The 20035-nt window shown below is 50.5% G+C and overlaps 1 protein-coding gene across 1 annotated transcript in view; it reads left to right on the top strand.

Moving 5' to 3' along the window:
- Window positions 1–6522: 6522 nt before the first annotated feature.
- The window catches only part of Bcor (BCL6 corepressor), a 127187-nt gene continuing 113674 nt past the window's right edge, over window positions 6523–20035 (top strand). Inside the window, exon 1 of the mRNA XM_013151967.3 lies at window positions 6523–6711. The gene's annotated coding sequence lies outside the window, so the exon portion shown is untranslated. The remainder of the gene's footprint in view (window positions 6712–20035) is intronic.

The raw sequence follows: 20035 nt of genomic DNA, 5'->3' as shown, positions 1-20035 counted from the left end.
ACTGGGACAATCCTGAGGGGTGCACTACCCAGGAAAATGTAAGTTCACCAACAGAATCGAGCTCCAGTTGTCCCCATCAGTAGGTAATCTGGTCACGAATGCATGCTTTATGGGCCATCCTATGTTCCCTTACTGTGTTCTGGGGATCCTGCTCTGATCTGTGGCTCTGAGGGAGCTTTTAGAGAGATCTACATTACGATAGCATAGAAGTGAGAGAGAATGGGCATGGTCATGGAGGGCGATTGGGGTGCCATGCAGAGATGGTGTAGTGGTAGAAGTCTGTCATTCCAGCACTTGAGAGGCTGAGGCAGGAGGATTGCTGCAAGCTCAAGGGTAGACTGGGCTAAATAGAAAGACCTATCTCAAAAAAGAAAAAAAAAAGAATTTAAACAGGGCAAGATCAGGTTTGGTTTCTAGAGTGAAGGGGCAGAAAGGCTACATACAAAGACCACACCATCCAGGAAGCAGGGCAGAAGGGATGGCAAGGAGAAAGTGTCACCAAGGTCCCAAACCAAAGGGAGATGGTTGAGAGGATGAAGGAGGCAGGGGTTTAATACCAGTGACCCTGCTGAATTCACTGATTACTTCTAATTGAACTGCAGGATTGTTTGTCTAACAGTTGATTATTTGGCATTGGGTTTTCTGCATACATAGCCATGTCATCTTTGAATGACAACAAAATTTGTATCGTCTTTTCCGATCTGGATCCTTCGCATTTCTTTTTCTTGCTTTATTGCAGTGGCTATGACCTCAATTATAATAACAAGTACAGAGTATGATTTTGACTTGTCTAGTCCTGCCTTTCGAGGAAAAAGCTTTCAGTATTTTGCCACTAAATATGTTTGTTGCAAATTTTGTTTGTGCATACTCTTTATCAAATGAAAGAATTTCTATTCTCCTCTAGGGTTGCTGAGCATTTTTATAATGCATGGGTGATAAGTTGCCTGCCTGTCTTCTCTAGGTGACCTCCAGAAAGTAACTTAAAACTGTAAAATGACCTACCACTTTGGCATTAGAAATACCTGGCTTCCACTTCCAACTGTTCCATTCTGGAGCTGTGACCCTGGGAAATTGAATGAAATTTCCTCATATAGGAGATGGAGATGATTATAGTAGCTCCCTCATAGAACCTGAGACTTTCTGTAAATTCAAGAGCCCAAGATGCTGCATCTGATGCCAGGACTAGGGTTTGGCATCCAAAGCCCACGGATTTGGTGCTCAGATCCTCTGTGGACACTTGGGTCCCAAAGCCTCTCCACCTGTGGCTGTCTGCCTGGGATTTCCCAGAGCCTTTCCAATGTTGCTGGGGAGTGGATCTGAGCTCTTCCATCCATGGAGCGCAGTTCTCTCCGTGACTGAAGGCACAGACATGAATTGTTGGTCCTGTTATGCATGACAGACGTCTGCACAGATGACCCCCTGGCTACACCTGCTTGTCCTCATGGCCTTTTGTGTTTCTTTGCCTTTGAATCTATACCAGTTTATGACCCCCTGAACTGAGTCAATCAGCAGAAGTGACACCCAGGGCGAGCTTCTGGCTTGGTGTTTTGGGACAGTCTGCAAATCCCAGGCCACTTTAGAAGAAGTACTGTTGCCCTGAGACTGCAACTCTGGAGAGGTCACAGGTGGGAGGCACATTTCATGGTCCCAGCTGAGCTAGCCTCCCATCCTCCCCTGGCACAGCATACGTGTGTGAGGAAGGCAGCACACCCACCAGCTTGCCCCACGGAGAGACCCCGATGACTCACGGGGCAGAAAGATCACTCATTCTTATCCTGCTCGAGTCACAGTCCACAAGATCATAACACACTGCAGAGTTGCTCTGCTGATTCACCAGGTTTGGCAGTGTTCACTGTACAGCATCAGATACCTGGAATATCTACCTTTTAGGGTTTTGTTGTTGTTGTTGATTTTAGAGATGAAACCCAGCACCTTTGCAGTGAACTGTATCCTCAGTCCTTTTTAACATTTATTTTGAGTCAGGATCTCACTAAAATCACTAAATTGCCTGGAATGGGCTAGAATTTGTGACCCTCCCTCCTCAGCCTTCCCAGAATGCTGGGACTTATAGGTGTGCATCATTATAGCTGGGTGTATGTTGAGTCTTTAATCATGGAAATGTGCTAAGCAAATTTGTCCAGTGCTCAGACCTACTATGTCCATCTGGTTTGACCCTATTCTAACCACTGACATCAATCAGACTCAAATAAGTAATACCTAAGTACTAAGAAAATAGTGAGAAGGCCAGATGTGGTAGCACATGCCTGTGGTTCCAGCACTCAGGAGGCTGAGGCAGGAGAATCACTGTTGAGTTTGAGGCCAGCCTGGACTACATAGTGAGCCCAAGGCTAGCCTGAACTACATAGTGAGACATTATCTTTAAAAAGTAAATAATAAATAAATAAATAAATAAATAAAACAAAGCCTCAGAGAGAATAAGTTGCCCAATGTCAGATGGAGAGTCAAATGGCAAAGTTAGATCTGAACCCCAATACTCAAACTACAAACTAAAGCTTTTTGTCTTATTTGTGGCAGAGGGTGGGCAATCAGGGCAATCTGTTTATAGCAGCATGAGGAACAGAGGGAACAGTTGCAACAACACAGAAGCATGATGTTGCTGGTCTCTACCAGAACAAGACCTGGGCCCTGAAATCTCACTATAGTTTGAATGTGTTCCTCAAAATTTATGAGATGGCGGCTGGAGATTTAGCTCAGTGGCATAAGTGCCTGCCTTGCAAGCAGACAGTCATGAGTTCGATCCCCGGTACCGATAAAAAGGAAAAAGACAAAAAAGAAAAAAAAAAATTCAGGAGATGGAAACTCAATCCCCAGTACAATAGTATTAAGAGGTGGCACTCCTTTTTTGGTACCAGGAATGGAACTCATGACCTCAGGCTTACCACACAGGCACTGTGCCACTGAGCTATATCCCCAGCCTGATAGATAGAATTCTTAAGAGCAAAGTAGAACAGGGCACAGTGGCACATGACCGTTATTCCAGCACTCTGGGAAACTGCAGCCTTGGTGAGACCCTATCTCAAAAAAAAAAAAAAAAAAAAAAAAAACAGGGGCTGGGGATATAGCTCGGTGACATAAGGGCCTGACTGGCAAGTGCAAGGCTCTAAGTTTGATTCCAGGTATCAAAATAATGACATCAAATAATAAAATACAAAATAAAATAAAAAACGAAAAAGGTCTGGGGATATAACAAGGCCCCAGGTTCAGCGTGGAGGTGATGAGGTGCAGGGGAATCTGCCTTTGCAAGTAGATTAGTATCACTGGCACGGGATCAGTGCTGGGACTGGCTTCGTTTCAGCCCTCTCTTGTTCACATGTACCATGGTACAGGGCAGCTCTACTGCAGCAGGAGGTGGCCAGTGAGACGTAAGAGAAAACACTGAGTGGAACTCCTGAGAGAGTTTTAGAGAAAAGACTAACCTTTTTGAGTCAAGGTCTGGCTATGTAGTTTAGGCTGGCTTTGAATTCTGTAGCCCTGGCTACAGCAATCCTCCTGCCTCGCCTCCCCAGTGCTGGAATTATAGGTGTGTGCAATCACGCCTGGCTAAGCGATTGACTCTCTGACTAACTGACTCAACTGCAATGGGTTCCCTTTAACTTTTTTTATTTTTTTGGTGTGGGGCCTCAAACCCAGGGCCTTGTGGTGCAATGACACACACTTGTAGCCTCAGCACTTGGGAAGTTGAGGCAGGAGGGTCACTATGAGTTCAAGGCCAGCCTGGATTACATAGCAAGACCCTGTTTCAAAGAAACCAAAACAAAAAACAACCCAGGGCCTTGTGTATAATAGGCAATACGAGGTTACGAGGTCCCCATCCCCTTTCCCTCTTTTCTTGATGCTTGAAGGACATACAGCAGTGAATGGTATGAGCAGATGCAGCTGCGTGTGTTGCCCAGTGGTAAAGCACTTGCTCAGCGCACTTTCTATCTTGGGTTCCATCCTTAGCACTGAAAATAAAACAACATGGTGGGGTGACGTGTCGCACACCTGTAATCCCAGTGCTCCGGAGGAGGCTGAGGCAGTGAAGCACTGTGAATTTGAGGCCAGCCTGGGCTACAAAGTGAGTTCAAGCCAGCCTGAACTGCATAGCGAAACCTTATCTCAAAAAGACATAATAAAATAAAATTTTAAAAAATGAATGAATGAATGGAATAGCCCCACTAATTGTTTGGGAGCTTTACTCCTAATCAAGAGCAGACTCAAGGGGTCAGACTCATTCACACCTTGAGGCACCTTGTCCCACAGAAGGGTTCCCGAGTGTGGCTCCTGTGCCAGCTGCCATGCCCAGCTCCGACCCAGCCTGGGCTTTCCAGAGGCCCAGAGGAGCAGAGCTATGGGAGGGCTGCTGTGCCCAGAGCTCAGCCCAACTCCAGCTCCTGTGTGGTTTGCAGGCCGAGTTAATGCCTCTGTTTCCACAACATCACTTCCTCTGCAGCGTGAGAAAAGAGGAAGAAAGCTCGCTCTGCGACTCTCCTCTTCCCCCAGGGAAAGCACAAAGCTGTTGGAGACAATAAAAGCAGCCCTGTGTAAAGGGGAGACTTTTGTCTGTGCAGTCAGGGGTTGCTGCGCCTGCGACTTCCTGCAGGGACATTCGGCAGCTTTGCAGATAAATAAACGCTCACATTCAGAATGACCAGCCTAGAACACTTTTATGAGCCTTTTCTCCTCCCCAGGCTGTACACAGATAATAAATCAAATCAGCATCCCGAACCTCCGGTTCAACATCACTAGGCACCAGTCCCTTCTGCAAGGGCCCTTAGCTACGAGCCAGCGACAGGATGGAGGCCTGTGGCCTCTTTGGAAATCATCGGATGCTTCAAAGTGGGCTGGCCTCAGGCTGAGGTCACAGGGTCTTGCTGGTCACTCCAGCTCAGACTGTAAAAGAGGCAGCCGAAACCCCAGCCTTGTAATCCAAATTGGGTTGTCACTTACAGAAAAAATACACATTTTCATTTCTGGGTCAATAATCATAGGAACGTGAGCCAAAACAGACAAATGTCAGAAGGAGTAGGGGAAGGGAGAAGGAAAAGGGAGAGGAAGAGGGAGAATTACAGCAATAATCAGAAACGGCAAATAGGCATGAGGGGACACTCAGGTAGGAGGATGGCAAGTTCAAGTCCCACCTGGGCAACTTAGCACGACTGTTGCTCAAAAAATAAAAAGGGATGGGTATGTAACTCCATTGCAAAGGCCCTGGCTTCAATCCCAAGTACTACATCTCAAAAAAAAAAAAAAAAAAAAAAAAAAAAGGAAAAGTGGTTTTTTCTATCTCATGCTTTACCTAACATAGTGACTTGGCCACAGGAGTCAGCAGATACTGGAAGGGTTAAATTGGAAAGGAGAAGTTTACTTTTAGGTAACCCGAAGTGAAATCTGTCCTCATTTCAGATTACCAGATCACTCACATAGAAGGGATAACTGATGAGGTTTAGAAAATGGTGGGGTGAAATAACTATAGGACTCCAAATGAAAGGATGTGTTTTACTGTATCCGGTTTTGGGCTATCTGAAGAGCAGGTCAGCAAGGAGTACCAGCAGCAGCTCTGCACATCGCAGATGCAGTCCCACCAACTAGCAGCACAGAGCTGTCACCTAAAGTGGCTGCCTTCCTCAAAATGTGACCTCACAGCTGCTAAGGGCTGCTACTCTGAAGCAAGCTGCATCCTTGAATTACAAAATAACTACTGAGCTGCCCAGCCTGGCTGCTCCACCTATGCAGTCCAAGGGAAGCCAATGGAACTACATGTAGTGGGTGCCTTGTTCCCTTCTTGTAGCTCCAGGTTGCCTGGCCCTGAGTAGAAGCCGGTAGATCAGGAGCAAGATGGGCGGGGGGGGGGGGTGGGGGGTGAGACTAGGTAGCAGCTGCTTTGGGTATGTGCCCCAGGAAGTTCAAATGCTGGCTGGGCCAAAGTGCCGGGGAGTTGGGGTGGTAGGTTAATATATTTTAAATTATGTTTCCTGTTACTTGCAAACACTCACAAAGCAACTAGAGATTGTACTCAGGTAGCACAATCCTCTTAGAAGAAACAACGTTCAGGATTTTCTCTTAAAATCACTTGCCATCAATGATTTGGTCACTTAGATATTCATTTCCTAAACACATATTAGCTGCCTACTATGGCTATTAAGTGAAATATCTGTTCTTTTGACACCAAGGTGCCATAGGACTCTATGGTACATGTCTATCCTGGCCTCAGAGAACTGGGTGCAAATTTTCACTAAGTCACCTAAGTAGCAAGTAACTGAGCCAGTGACATTGATTGCCCTTTTTCTATGCTTTAGCTTCGAACCTGGCACCGAGCGTGGGAGTGGGAGCCACCACAGTCACTCCCGGTGTCGCAGTGCACCACTTGGTGGTTTTTCCGAGGCTGCCCAGGCCCTCTGCCACTGACCCTGGAAATCGGGTCACACTACACTAGGCGGTATGTGTGGGGCGGGGGGGGGGGGGGGTGCTGCAGGGAGAGGTATCCTTTGTGCGCGGCAGCTAGCGTTTCCCCTGGGCCTCCGGAGAGTGTAAAAACTCACTTCGGAGGAAGGGAAAGAGCGTGAAGTGGTTCTTTCGATCTGAGACACCCCTTCCCGGAGAAATCGCCCCCTCCCCCAGCCCAGCGCGGAGTGAAATCTTAGAAGCCACGGCGGCTGGGTTTGAACGGAATGCCGGAGTCGGTGGAAGCCGGAGCTGGTCGGCCAGAAGGTCAGCGAGTTGTTTTGAGTTCTCGTACCCGGAAGGGGGGGGGGCAGGGAGGAGAGGACGCCAGGGCCCGAGAGACCCCGCGTCAGAGCAGAAATTGTTTGTGCTCCGGAACAGGCAGCTCAGCGGAAGCCGCGACGGGGGCGGGTCACGTGCGGCGGTGGCGGCGCAGCTGGCGGGGGAGCCGTGCTGGGACAAGGGCCGGGCCGGGCCGGGCCGGGCGGGGGTGGCAACGGGGTGGCGGCTTTCGCAGCCGAATGTGGAACCGGAATACTCGGGCGTTGGGAGCGAGCGGTGCCCCGAGTTCAGCGCGAGGGAGGCGTGCGAGTTATGGAAGGGTGGTGTGGGAGCCAGGGCGCTCGGGACTCGGCGTGGGGGCGACACCAGCGGGACAGGGATCGCTAGGGGGGAGGCGGGACGGAAGCGGGCCCTCCAGGCAGGAGCGGAACCCACGCGGAGACTGCGCGGGCGCCTGAACCCCAAGAATGGAGGCGCCGCTCTTGTAATCGCCGGCCTCGTTTTCTTCTTGCTCGCAAATCCCGGAACGACCGGAACCGCCATCCCTGCCTGCGTCCCAGGGGCGCCCTATATGGAAAGAAGGGTGCGTCCCGCACCGCTTCTAAGGGGGGAGGTGTCGGCTGCAGAGGTAGCTCCGCGGGGGTGCGGGCTGGAGCTGCGGGGCACGCCACACATTCCTGGCCCCGTCCCCGTCCCCGTCCCCGGAAGAGCGGGCGAGGGAAGACGCGGGCTATCCCTCTCCGGAGCCTCCTCGGGTATACCCAGGCCACGGATCCCGGGCGGGGGTGCTGTGGACCCCATCGACCCCATGGAGAGGACAGAGGTGGCCTCATTGCCGGGGGAATGTCTCACGCTTCCCCAAAGTGGCGCGTACCGATACAGCGTGGGAGGGAAAAGGACACAAACTTGGCCATTTGCCAGAACATTGGGGACGCCTGACTTTGGTGTCTCCCCAACTCCTGGCGGCCTACAATGTACCACTCATCCTAGAAGAGCCTTCGGGGCTAAAGTCGAGGTCTGGGAATGCGTACGGGTAATGCGTGCTGGCCTGGGACAGGAAACCCACCCACGTTTGTTTCGTGGGGAAGGCGCAGAAACAGTTGCCTTGCAAAGCCCCCACACCCCGGTCAAGGGAGGACGGCTCTTCCGGAGGTGAGGGCGGGGAACGGCCTCGGAGCCGGGAGGGATAATAGTTCCTTTAACCGCGGGGCCGGGGCCGCCAACGTGTTCATGTCCCCAGAAGCTGGACCTCAGTTCGCTACAGTGTGCGCAGAGTCGTGGTAGCGGGTGTGCAGAGTCTGGGGCGACAGGAGACGCCATTTGCATCCCCCTCCCTCTTGCAGGTTGGCGGGGACGGGGGTGTCGCCCGCCGCGGAAGCGTATTCCTGGCAGTGACACTGATTAGATGCTGTGTCTGTACGTGCACAGAATCGGGGTGGGCCTTCACCTCTCCTATGAGCACACACTTTCTGTTGGAAAAGTTGCAGGTTTTTTTCTCCTCTCGGCGCACAGCTGCTGTCTCCAGGGCGGAATTAGGCAAGCACGTTTGTTCAGCCAGAGGGAGAGAGGATCGCGCCGGCGCGGGGAGGCCGCCGGGCCCAGGCCGCGAAAATCCAGCCCTGGCTTTGCGTTGAGCTGCCGAGTGAGGCGCTTACGCGCGCCCGGCAAGCCAAGGCCTGGTTTCCATCTGCCCCTTTCGCCTCCGTGTTAAGTTGGCCGGGGAAAACCCAACGATCCGTGCAGAGCCCCTCAGAGGAGAGTCACCCCCCTCCAGCCCGATCCTGACCGATGGAAAAAATGACAGTATAGGTCAGAGCAGACTGCCCGCGAGTATTAATGCGGCTGCCTCCGTTCGCGAAGCTTGGAGGATGGGCGCCTCGCCAGGAATCCGCTGGAAGAGGAGCCGTGAGGGCCGCCTGCCTCTTCCCATGCTAGAAAACGTGGGTTCTCAGAGGGACCAGACAGATGTGGTCAGACAGCTGTGAGAACTTACCCCGCTTAAATGTATATTGTGCATGCATATTTCAAGCAAGCTCAATGTTTTTTTATTCCAATCAAACAGGCCAGTTGGGCCAGTTAAAAATACTGTTTAGGACAGGTTAGTCGGTAGAAGCGAACCTTGCTCCCAGTTTGGTATCAAATGTGTAAGCAGGAGCTGGGCTAAGCACCATTACCTTGGGATGCCTGAAGTGTGCCTAAGAAGGCAGGGTCCCCTTTGCGCTCCACCTTCGAGGACCTTTAATTAATAGAACTGAAAGAGGGTATTATTTTGTAGTTTCTACTGGGGGTTCTTACTCCCTGCAAACTCCTGCCTAGGTTTGTTTGTGTTTTGCTTTGATGGCCCGCGATTTTCTCTTGGCATTTTCTTTTCCTGCATACGTGCCGCGGGGTGCGGGGAGGCTGCCCGGAGACGTGTGCTGCCGCCGCCCTCGGACTCTCACTTGCGCTCCACGCGGCCTCGGAGGAGGGGGAAATGTGAACTCTCCGGGTGGCGCTCGAGAACTGGAATTCTGATTTAGAACTGCAGACTGGTTCTGGAGGCTGGCCGGCCACGGCTGGTGGGATTGGGGGCTAGGAAAGGGAAACTCCAGGGGTGCCCCTGAGGTCTCAGGAGCAAACCTGGAGGCAGGCGCCTGCGTTCTTTGTCCTTCGCAGCGCTCACAGCCTGGCACACACACAGTTCCGATAAGGATCTACTGAGAACCAGAGCGCACCGCCAGCACTTTTCAGTGATTAGGCTAACGCCGGTAGCCACAGAAGGGAAAGGCCATATGTGTAGTCTCTGAAAAGGAAATGTGAGTGACCCGAGAGAGAACAGGCAGGGAGGCTTAGGCCCCCTTCTTTGCCTCACACTCCACCTATCATGCCGGAAAGCCCATTTCAAAGGTAATGGGAAGCTTTTTGAAATTACAAATCTGACTGATTGTTTACATAGCGGTACTTGCATTGGGCTGACAGTAAAATGTGGCCAACTTAACAGCCTGGAGACAGGGTGACCATCCTCCAGCTCTTGACCAGGCTTAAACCCAAAATACACCCCCAGGGGGCTTGACTTTTGCCCAGCTCCTCTGAAAGTTGATTTAGAGGAGGTGGCCTTGCACCATCAAAAGGATAGCCTGGAGGGGTAAGGCGGAGGTCCTGAAAACCAATGAGGTCCCTGGGGCTGCTGGGAGTGGGTGGGTAATGGTGGCTGAGTCCCCACTGGGCGAGTCTACTAGAGAGGTCTGAGCCCATTTTGCCGCTACTTTCCTGTGGGCCTTAAGTGGGTCCTTTCCATCTTGCCCAAAGCCCTGGCTCCGTACAGGCCTTTAGGAACTTTAGCCCTGACCTGTTTCACACACCGTTCCCATCCCAGTCATAACAACCAACACAAGTAGCATTGCATTGGAGTCAGCAGTCAGCGCTTATGTACTGAGGCATGTTAACCTCAGAACAATCCTGAGGGGGACATTATGGTTATCTGTGTTACAGAGGACACAGGTCCAGCACTGGCAAGGGGCTTGCCAAAGCCAGAGTTGGGGAGAGGTCCTGGCTGGCTGGCTGGCTAGAAAGACAGGATTGTGTTGCTTGCCCAGTGATATGTAGTGAAGGTGAGCTATGGGGAGAAGGGGAAGATGCTTTGAGGGGGCAGACTGACCCCAACCTTCCAAAGGAAAAATACTGTGAGAAGCAACCAGAAGGCTTAATATTTGGCTATTGTTCTGCAAGGGCAAAGTGCCCGGAGCGTGGTTACTGTGGCTCAGTGGCAAAGAAGGTCAGGAAAGGCAGTGCAAAGGTCCTGTCTCAACCTTGCCTCCTAGCATTGGGCAGTCACGTCCGCCAGAGGTGACTAGGGGGCAGCCGATTGCCGAGGGAATTCCTTATCACCCAGTGTCAGTGGTCCCGATCTAAACTGCCGTCTTGGGGTCTGCTGGTTCACGCTGATCCCTGGGCTCCTCCCCTCCCACAGAACTGGCCAGACGCACGCGGCGCCTCGGAACTCCAGGATCCTCTCCACTGGAGCCGCCAGCCCTGGCTGCGAGCCTCACGCCCCAGGCTGGAGAGCCCAGTTCCTTGGTCTAGTTTGGGAGGGCTGGTTCCAGAGTGCTCTTGCTCACCCTGCCCCCCCTCCAGACACCCGCCCTCCTGACCGGCGTGCGCGCGCGCGCACACACACACACATCGGGGTTCCCCGGGTGCAGCCGGTCTCCCGGCCCTCCACCCTTCCTCCCTTCTCCCTCCCTCCTCCCGGCTCTGGCGCTTCAATAGCTCCGCCGCCTCTGTGTGCTGCGCAGGGAAAGAGTCGGGGGGAGGGCAGTGCTGCCCTCCTGGTCTCCAGTCTGGGCACACGCTGACACCCTGGGGTCGTACAGCCAGGCCTGCGGATCCCCATCTTCCCCCGGAAGTGGCGGGGCTGCTGCGGGGGACCTGTTTACTCTGCGTTAGCAGTGACCCGGGAGTGAGGGGAGGGTCGGACAGTGGGGACTGCGCCTGCATGAGGGTGTAGTAAATCCGTCTCAAGAAGGCCGGCTCCTCCGACCACCGCTAGTAGGAGTCTACTCTGCACATGCCATATTGGCTGCAGCTTGATACCCTGCGTCCCCCGAGCCAGTGTGTCTCCCCACCACCGCGAGCTCCTGCTTTGAGTTCACAAAGACGCAGCGCGGACAACCCGCTGTCCTGGACATTGCCGGGGACACGGGGGACGTGACTGGCCAGGGGGCTGGCACTTGCCGGCGTGTAGACCGCGGAGGCCAGGGAAGGAACACAGCAGCCCGCCCGCCTCAAGGCAAAGCACTCGCCTTTCCCGGAACCTTGAAACCCAGGGGAGCCGCTGCCATCTTCGCGTGACGAGTAGCAAGACGCCAGTGATTAAGTGTTTCTTTCCGGCTCCCTCCCCGGTTGCAGCTCTCCTCCTTTCCACAGGGCTGGAAGAATAAAACCTGGTGATAAAAACCACACAGGACCGCGTTCTCCGCTCGCTCTCCATGTCCATTCTGCTCTCCCAGGATGTGATCCCAGAACCCCTGCACCTCTCCGAGGATCTAGGGCAGGGGTCCCTGGACCATAGGCCTTGGTTTCCATCCACTTTGGCTTACATCTCAGTTTACTGAGGGAGGGGCACACATTGCTGAAGCCACTGAACTCCCATCTCCTCACGTGCTCCCTCAGAGGAATAAAACCTAAGCATAAGACTCCCCCACCCACCCTCGGGACTAATCCTGCCTGCCTCCTGGGATTAACAGAGTTCACAGATCCATAAAATGTTTCCGGTGTGGCCAGAGGGCCTGTCTACAAAAACCCTTTAAAACTGTCCTTGGGGCCTAGAGTCAGAATTGACCCGGTGGGGAAGAAAGTGTGCAAACAAGACAGTCCAACCATTGGGGTTTGCAGGCTGCATCAGGAGGGAAGGTGGCTTGCCAACCTGGCAGACACAGCTCAGAGAAGGATGTGTTTACTAAAAGACACTGACCTAGAGGAGAGCTGGTGTGGTCTGGAGCAGGCAAGTATCAGCGGGCTACCAGCTCCACTTCAATGAGTAAGACTACTGCCCCAAACTCGGGGCTCAGTCTCTTCATCTGAAAAATGGAAACACAAATCTTGCCTACCACCTCATACAAGTAGGAATCTGAGGACCAGAGTGTTAAAGCACTTTGCAAATGCTGCCTGATGTGTCCACTTCCCTGTGGTCAATGTTCAGTATCTTACACAGAAAACACAATGATTTACTGATTTATACACAGTTAAAAATAAGACCTTCCTCACCGCCCTGAATATTTGAGATAAAGTAAATTAAACCAAATCTTTGGAACCTAATCTTTCGAACCTCCTTGTTTACATCATTTCAAGTTGTTTCTAAAGTCCTGTAATGGAAGAATCATTGGAATGTTCTAAAATAACTCCCTGTCAAAAATTGGGGGTTGCCAGGCATGGGGGTGCACACCTATAATCGCAGCACTTGAGAGGCTTGTTGGGAGTTCAACACCAACCTGGGCTACAAAGTAAGCTCAAGGCTAGCCTAAACTGCATAGTGAGACCCTGTCTCAAAAAGAAAAAAAAAAAAAAAAAGAGGGGTAAGGTTAATGGGAACAAAAGGGAGTCTTGAAAATGGGTCAAATAACATTTTTAGAAAACCAGAAGACTATGTCTCCTTTTGTTAGTCTAGAGAGCAGATGCCCATAGATAACCAGGACTCTGGAAGTAGTCCTTGTCCCAAGCTTGGTCAGCTAAGAGCCAGGTGATTGTTTGCCTGGTGGCTGAGGACAGTGAAGTAGGGTGAAACGATCAAAATAAATACCGGAAGACAGACCTAGGCCTACGTCCTGAAGGCTCTGAACTGCTAACGCTGTGTGATTGTTGAGGGGCTCTACGACCTCCTCCCCCACCTGGTCTCTCGCAGCACTACGGGCTTGTGGTGGTCCAGGCAAAGGATGCAGGCCCAGATCGGCACTCACCCTGTCTGGCAGATTTCGAGCGGGGTTGGGGTGGGAGTGAGGGGCTCCGGCTAAACTACTGCCCGCCTTCCTTTTCAGCTTCCTGGTCCTGGGGCCTAGAGCCTCCACCCTATCGTCCTCACGCTGCACGCTCACCGCCCTGGCGCCCAGCCTGGACCCAGGGGCCTCCCCCGCCCCGAAGTCCCCGCTCTTCCCCTCGTGATTCATTTAGCAGCGGTGCAGAAAGCCTGTTTACCTCTGCAGCCCAGGGCGACTTGATCTGCGTAAAAAAAAAACCCTACGCCAGCGCCGACCAGTAGGGGGGGATTGTCCTATAGATTATTTCTCCTGGTTTTTGTTTTGTTTTTTAAACCAGAAGGAAGGCTTGGTTGGAAGGGGGTGGGGTGGGGTGTTGCTGCTGTTTTTTAAAACACCGTATTTGAAAGAAACAAAAGCCGTTCGGGAGGCACCAAGGCTGATTTTACATATAAAAAGTGCAGCGAATACCAAGGGGCCCCCAACAGTGATAGACTAAGTGGTTGGCCAATTTGGACAATTAGCAGTTAATGTTATCTGCAATCGGCAAACAAGTTTTGAGGCACGAAGGACACCCAATTCCTGTTCCAGTCCACAGTGCGTGCTCAGCTCTGTAAGGCACATCCAATGCTTTTCGTTTTTTTGGTGCGAATCCAGCTCCGCAAACGTTGGTTTCCTGGGTTTGGACGACAGACGCAAGCCACAGAAAATTCTCTTGGGCAATATAGAACCCTCCACCTGCATCACCCCTGGGGCCAGAGCTTGTCTGTTTGGCTTAGGTTTCTCCAAATTGGTATTTACCACCTGATTTTGGAGACTTGGTTTTGCACGTAGTGGGCCTTACATAAATATACTCAAGACTTTGGGCCTGGAAGCCAGCCTGATGCGTGGCCTTGCCTTGGGAGTCCCTCTAGGTGCCCAGACTCCCGGGGCCGCTGCAGCCTGTGCACGGCTTCGCCCTGCGCGGGCCAGGGCGGGCGGGGGAGACCAGGAGGCACGAAGCGCCTGGAGCCTGCACCATGATAAATATTGCGCAGACAGCCCATAAATAATTTGCATTATGTTCAGCTGACAACGCAGGGCGATTAATTTTAATAGCTACATATTTGCCTGGGCTGCTGCTTTCGTAGGCCCCGTAATGAAAGGCGAGAGGCCGCCCTGGCTCCGTGCTCATGGTCCCGCAAGGTTGCCGAGAAAGACGGAAGGCCCGACCCGGACTCCTCCAAGCAGCCACCCGGGGAGCCCTGGCCTCCGGACCCAGTCTCTCCCTCCGCGCAATTTAGGGGTGGGGTGAACACACGCCGCCCAAGCACCCCCAAGGCCTCGAGCAACAGGAACCACCATAATGACATTGCACAATGGTCTGTGCGGGAAGAGCCACTTGTAGCTAGGAGACCGTCCCCACAGCGATTCTGCACCCCACCAGGACCAAGTCCCAAGTGAACTCCGGAGGAGATTTCAAGGTTCCCTTTGGTGGGCGAGGAAGTGCTGGCCAACTACCCGTGGGCCGCAGTCCCCACTGAGGCTTTTCTGCTCTGGCGGCTGGGGCAGGGGGCAAAACAAAGCCCGGCTGCCCACGCGTCCTCTGCGCGCTCGTTGGGCCTGGAGTCCTCCCTCCCCGTCCCGCACCCTATGCCCCCCCCAGCTCTTTGATGCAAAGGATCTCACATATAAAGGACGAATGAAAGGGTTTGGAGGAGCTCTTTAAAAGAGGGGGCAGGGAGGGAAGCGCAGCGAGGAAGGACACGACGCATAGGCCGCCGCGGTCCCGTGGTGGCCGGGTGCGCGCGTGTGCGTGTCTGTGTGTGCATTCGGATGACAAAGCCTTGCCGCCGCCAGCAAGCTCGGGCTGCCGGAGCCCTCGTGGGGGAGGGGAAAGGAGGAGAAGGAGGGGAGCCCTCGCTTGTGTAGGTGGCCGGGAATCGAAGCTTCCCTGGAGAAAGGGTTCATTCATGAGCCGTAGGAGGCCTCCGGGCCAGGCCAGGTGGAGCCCGCTGAAGCCAACACCTGTGTTACTTGCCTTTTTGGAAACAGGCAAGCGCATCGATCATTACCATATTTTAATTGCCTTTCGGAAAGGTCATCTCTAATTATGGGTTGCGAGGAAGGGTGGTCAAGGGGTCTGTTGCCCTTTATTATCTGTGTGTGTGCGTGCGTGCCTCTGTGTGTATGTGCGTGTGTCGCCGCTGAGACAATGCGCCCAGCTCTTATCGAAATGCCAATCCGAGGGTGTCCGTGCGCGCCTGCAAGACGGTCACGACGTGCTGAATCCACGCAGACCCAGCTGCATGCACAATAAAAGCCAAGCAGGCGGCGGAGGGCCGCGCAGACCCACGGGTTTTCTTTTTAGAAACGGGGGTGCGAAGAGACTTGACAATAATAACACGCAGCAGGATTAAATCAGGGCGGGAAGAGGAAAATGCATTTTCGTTTCTAGAGCTACGGACTGTATTTAACCCATCCGGTCCCCCAAGAGCTGTTTGTACCCACGTGGAGTCCCGCCTAGAGACAGGTGTGGGGCACACAGCAGCTCGGGACTGCCCGTTGACGTTCCGGGTAGTTATTTTCCTATTAATCTCTTCCTTTAATTCAGCATGGTTGTTAATTACAGTGACGTGGAACATCCTTAACAATGTCTGTTTTATAAGAAGCGATACTCGGCTACTTGAAAAAGAAACATTGAGGCTTTTTAACTTTTGAAAGTTTGTATTTCCTTAGGTTTTTTTTTTTAAATCACTTTAAGAAACCTCTTGCCAAAGTTAATTTGAATTTGGTCGGAGGGCAAAGAGGAGTTGGAAAGGTAGTTGAAGGGTCATGAGTACTTGGGAGGGTATTTAGGAGATGAAATGGATTGGAGAGTAGGGAAAAGCTGTTGGTTAACCGTGGGCAGCAGCCCTTCTAAACTTGATTGTCGCAAAGCAGGTTGGCATCTCTGAGCCACCCTGCTGGTTCTGGGAGTCTGTCTGGCCTGAGGGAACCAGAGGCTGGGGTCAGGAGCCTTGAAGAGCTGGCAGCTCTTGTAGAGGCTCTGCTTCCTGCCTGCCCCCACACCTGGCCTCCTGGTCTCCCCAGCAGCCAGCTCGGGCTGGGGAGGGAGGCAGAGCCAGATGACTGGTCCAACCCCCCAGAGACTGCCTGGCTTTCTCCTCCCCTGTAATCATAACCAGATGCACTTAAACGCCTTTCATCAGAGGAAGCCCAAAGCCCTTTAACAGGCTCCACTGGAAGCGTTGCCAGGGCCTACCAGCCTGCTCAGTGTCGGGCTCCTGCGCCCATTTCCCAGCTCTGTAAAGCCTGGGGCTGGAAGGCTGCTGTCAGGTCTCACTCCTCCCCTGGAGCCCCAAAAGACAAGGAAGTCTACCCAACCAGGGCAACCTCTTCAAGGCAAGTAGGTGGCCAGGATCCCCAGTGGTTGTGCAGGTACAGGTCACCGCCAACAGGTAAAAAAGAGACAGGCATGGGAGCAAAGGCAGCTGCCGGTGCCTACATAGGGATAAAAACAGCAGTCTCAAGCAAAGAAAGCGGAGAGGCTAAGAAAGCAGAGGCTGAGTGGGTGGGCATTGATGATGGAGACCCGCAAAAGCGCTCTCCTGGTACCTGGACATCCCACTCACTGTGTTGCAATCTCTCTCCCCTACTCAACTATGAATTCCCCAAGGACAAGGTCCTGTTTTATTTACCTTTACCGGGCCAGCATGGGGCACAAAATAAATGATCAAAATGTTCAGGAGATCACAGCTGTGGTGGAAAGTTCTGAAGCAGAACACATCTGGCCTTTAAATGGGATCTCTGGCTTGGCATGCTGGCACACACTCCTGTAACCCCTCCTAGCTCTTTGGGAAGCCAAGGGAAAAGGATTACAAGTTCCAGGCCAGCCTGGGAAACTAGGCGAGACCCTGTTTCAAAATTTATAAGTGGAGAGATGGAGGAGGATGGAGGTGATGTGCAGCTCAGTTCAAAGGCCCCAGACTCAATCCCTATACTAAATGGTATGTGTGGGGTAGGAGTTCTGCCTCAATCCATATAAGTGCTCTGTGAGTTTCCTCATCTTTAAAATGGGTATGAGAATTCGTGCCTATATCACAAGATTGGGGAAAAATTGGATGAGGTGATTGCTCCAGAAAGTAATAGCAAACATCATGCCCTTGCTCTTGAAGGAGAAAAGGGAGGATTTCAGCTGGTATTGTTTGAAATGTAGGCAGCAAAGTTCCTGTAAGGCCCAACTTTGTGTAGATCTTCCTGGTCTGGGATTTGGATCAGAAGAAAGAATTGCTTCCACAATACTTACAAATTCATTCCTGGAAGCAAGCACTACCCTAATACCAAAACCAGAGAAGGACCTACCTAAGAAAGAGAATCACAGGCCAGTCTCCCTACTGAACATTGATGCAAAAATCCTCAGTGAAATACTAACAAACAGACTACAGCACATTGTCAAGAAGATTGTACACCATGACCAAGTGGGATTCATCCCAGGGATGTAGAGATGGTTCAACTTACGTAAATCTGTAAATGTACTACACCATATTAACTGAGCCAAGGACAAAAATCCTATGATCATCTCAATAGACACAGAAAAAGCTTTTCACAAAGCCCAGCACCCATTCATGATTTTTAAAAAAACCTACAAAAAATTGAAATAGATGATCTTTATTTCAATCTGATAAAAGCCATCTACGACAAACCAATAGCCAATGTCACACTAAATGAATGAAAATTGAAACGTTTCACTCTAAAATCAGGAACAAGACAAGGATATCTATTGTCTCCACTCCTTTTTTTTTTTTTTTTTTTATCTTTTTCGGTACCAGGGATTGAACTCATGACTGCCTGCTTGCAAGGCAGGCGCTTATGCCACTGAGCTAAATCCCCAGCCCCTCTGTCTCCACTCTTATTCAGTATAGTTCTGGAAATTTTAGCCAGAGTAACTAGACAAGAGAAAGAAGTAAAAGGAATAAAGATAGGAAAGGAAGAAGTTAAACTATCTTTTTGTTGTTGTTGTTTTTGGGTACCAGGGATTGAACTCACAACCTCACGCTTGCCAGGCAGGCACTTACACCAATGAACCAAATCCCCAGCCCCTAAACTATTGTTATTTGCACATAACATGATATTCTACTTAGAAGACCCCAAAAACTCCACCAAAAGACTTCTAGATTTGGGCCAGGGATTTAGCTCAGTGGCATAAGTTCCTGCCTGGCGCATGTGAGGTTATGAGCTCAATCCCCAGTACTAAAAAAGAAAGAAAGAAAGAAAAGACTTCTAGATTTAATAAACAAATTCAGTAATGTAGGTGGTTACAAAGTCAACATTCAAAAGTCAATAGCCTTCTTGTACACGAGTAACAAACTCACTAAGAGAGAAATCAGGGAAACAATACCTTTTACAATAGCATCCCCCAAAATGAAATACCTAGAAATCTACAAAGGATGTAAAAGACCTCTACATTGAAAAAGGACATTGAAGAGAATATTAGAAAATGGAGAAGGGCTGAGGATTTAGCTCAGTGGCATAAGTGCCTGCCTGGCACTTATTTGTGAAGTTCGATCCCCAGTTAAAAAAGAAAAAGAAAATGGGGAGATATCCTGTGCTCTTGGGTAGAAAGAACCAATATAGTGAAAATGGTCATACTTTTAAAGCTGTTAATACAGATTCAATGCAATTCCAATCAAAATTCCAATAGTATATCTATCTCACAGAACTGAGAAAACAGTCTGAAAATTAATCTGGAAGCAGAAGAAACCTAGAATAGTAAAGGCAATCCTGGGCAACAAAGACAAGACAGGGGACATCACAGTCCCTAACTTGAAACTATACTATAAAGCTACTGTGATAAAAAAAAAACAGTGTGGTACTGGAAAAAAAAAAAAAAAAAAAAAAAACAGACCTGAAGATCAATAGAACAGATTAGAAAATGCAGAAACATCTCCAGACACACTTAGCCACCTTATCTTTGACAAAGGTGCCAAACACATTCACTGGAACAAAGATAGCGTCTTTAATAAATGGTGCTGGAAAAACTGGCTCTACACATGCAGAAGATAAAAACTGGATCCATACCTTTCACCATGCACTAAATTAAAATCAGAATGGAGCAAAGATCTTTTTGGGTTTTTTTGGTACCGGGTATCAAACTCATGACCTTGTGTTTGCCAGGCAGGCGCTTACATCATTGAGCTAAATCTCTGGCCCATTTTGTAGAATGATCAAAGGTCTTAATATTAAAACAGAAACATTAAATCTGCTGGAAGATAAAGAGGTAAAACTCTTGAAGACATTGGTGTAGGCAAATAATTTATGAATGAAACCCCAATTGCACAGGAACTATCACAAAGAATCAACAACTGGGATCTCACTCTATTGAAAAGCTTTTGCACAGCAAGAGAAACCACCAACAGAGTGAAGAGACAACCCACAATGTGGGAGAAAATGTTTACCAGCTGTTCCTCAGACAAAGGATTACTATCAAGAACATATAAAGAGCTTAAAAAAAAAAAAGTCCTCCCAGATTTAATCCAGATTTCAATTCAGAAATGGGCACCTGAGATGAATACACACTTCTCAGGTGAAGAAATATGAACAGCAAATAAATGTGAAAAATACAAATGTGATAAATGTGAAAAAAAAATTCAACATCACTGGTCATTCAAGAGATGCAAATTAAAACAACACTGACATACCAGCTCACCCCAGAAAAAATGGCTATTATCAAGAAATTAATAAATGCTGGAGAGGCTGTGGGGAAAAAAGAATCCATCTCCACCATTGGTGGGAGTGCAGACTAGTACAACCACTGTAGAAATCAGTGCAGAGATTCCTCAAAATACTAGGACTAGAGGTTCCATTTGACCCAGCTATTC

Source organism: Cavia porcellus, unplaced genomic scaffold (assembly GCF_034190915.1).
Source record: "Cavia porcellus strain 051 isolate PalLab524CR breed Dunkin Hartley unplaced genomic scaffold, mCavPor4.1 scaffold_3, whole genome shotgun sequence".
NCBI lineage: Eukaryota > Metazoa > Chordata > Mammalia > Rodentia > Caviidae > Cavia > Cavia porcellus.
Note: the sequence above shows the minus strand (reverse complement) of the source record. Positions and strands in the feature narration are given on the sequence as shown.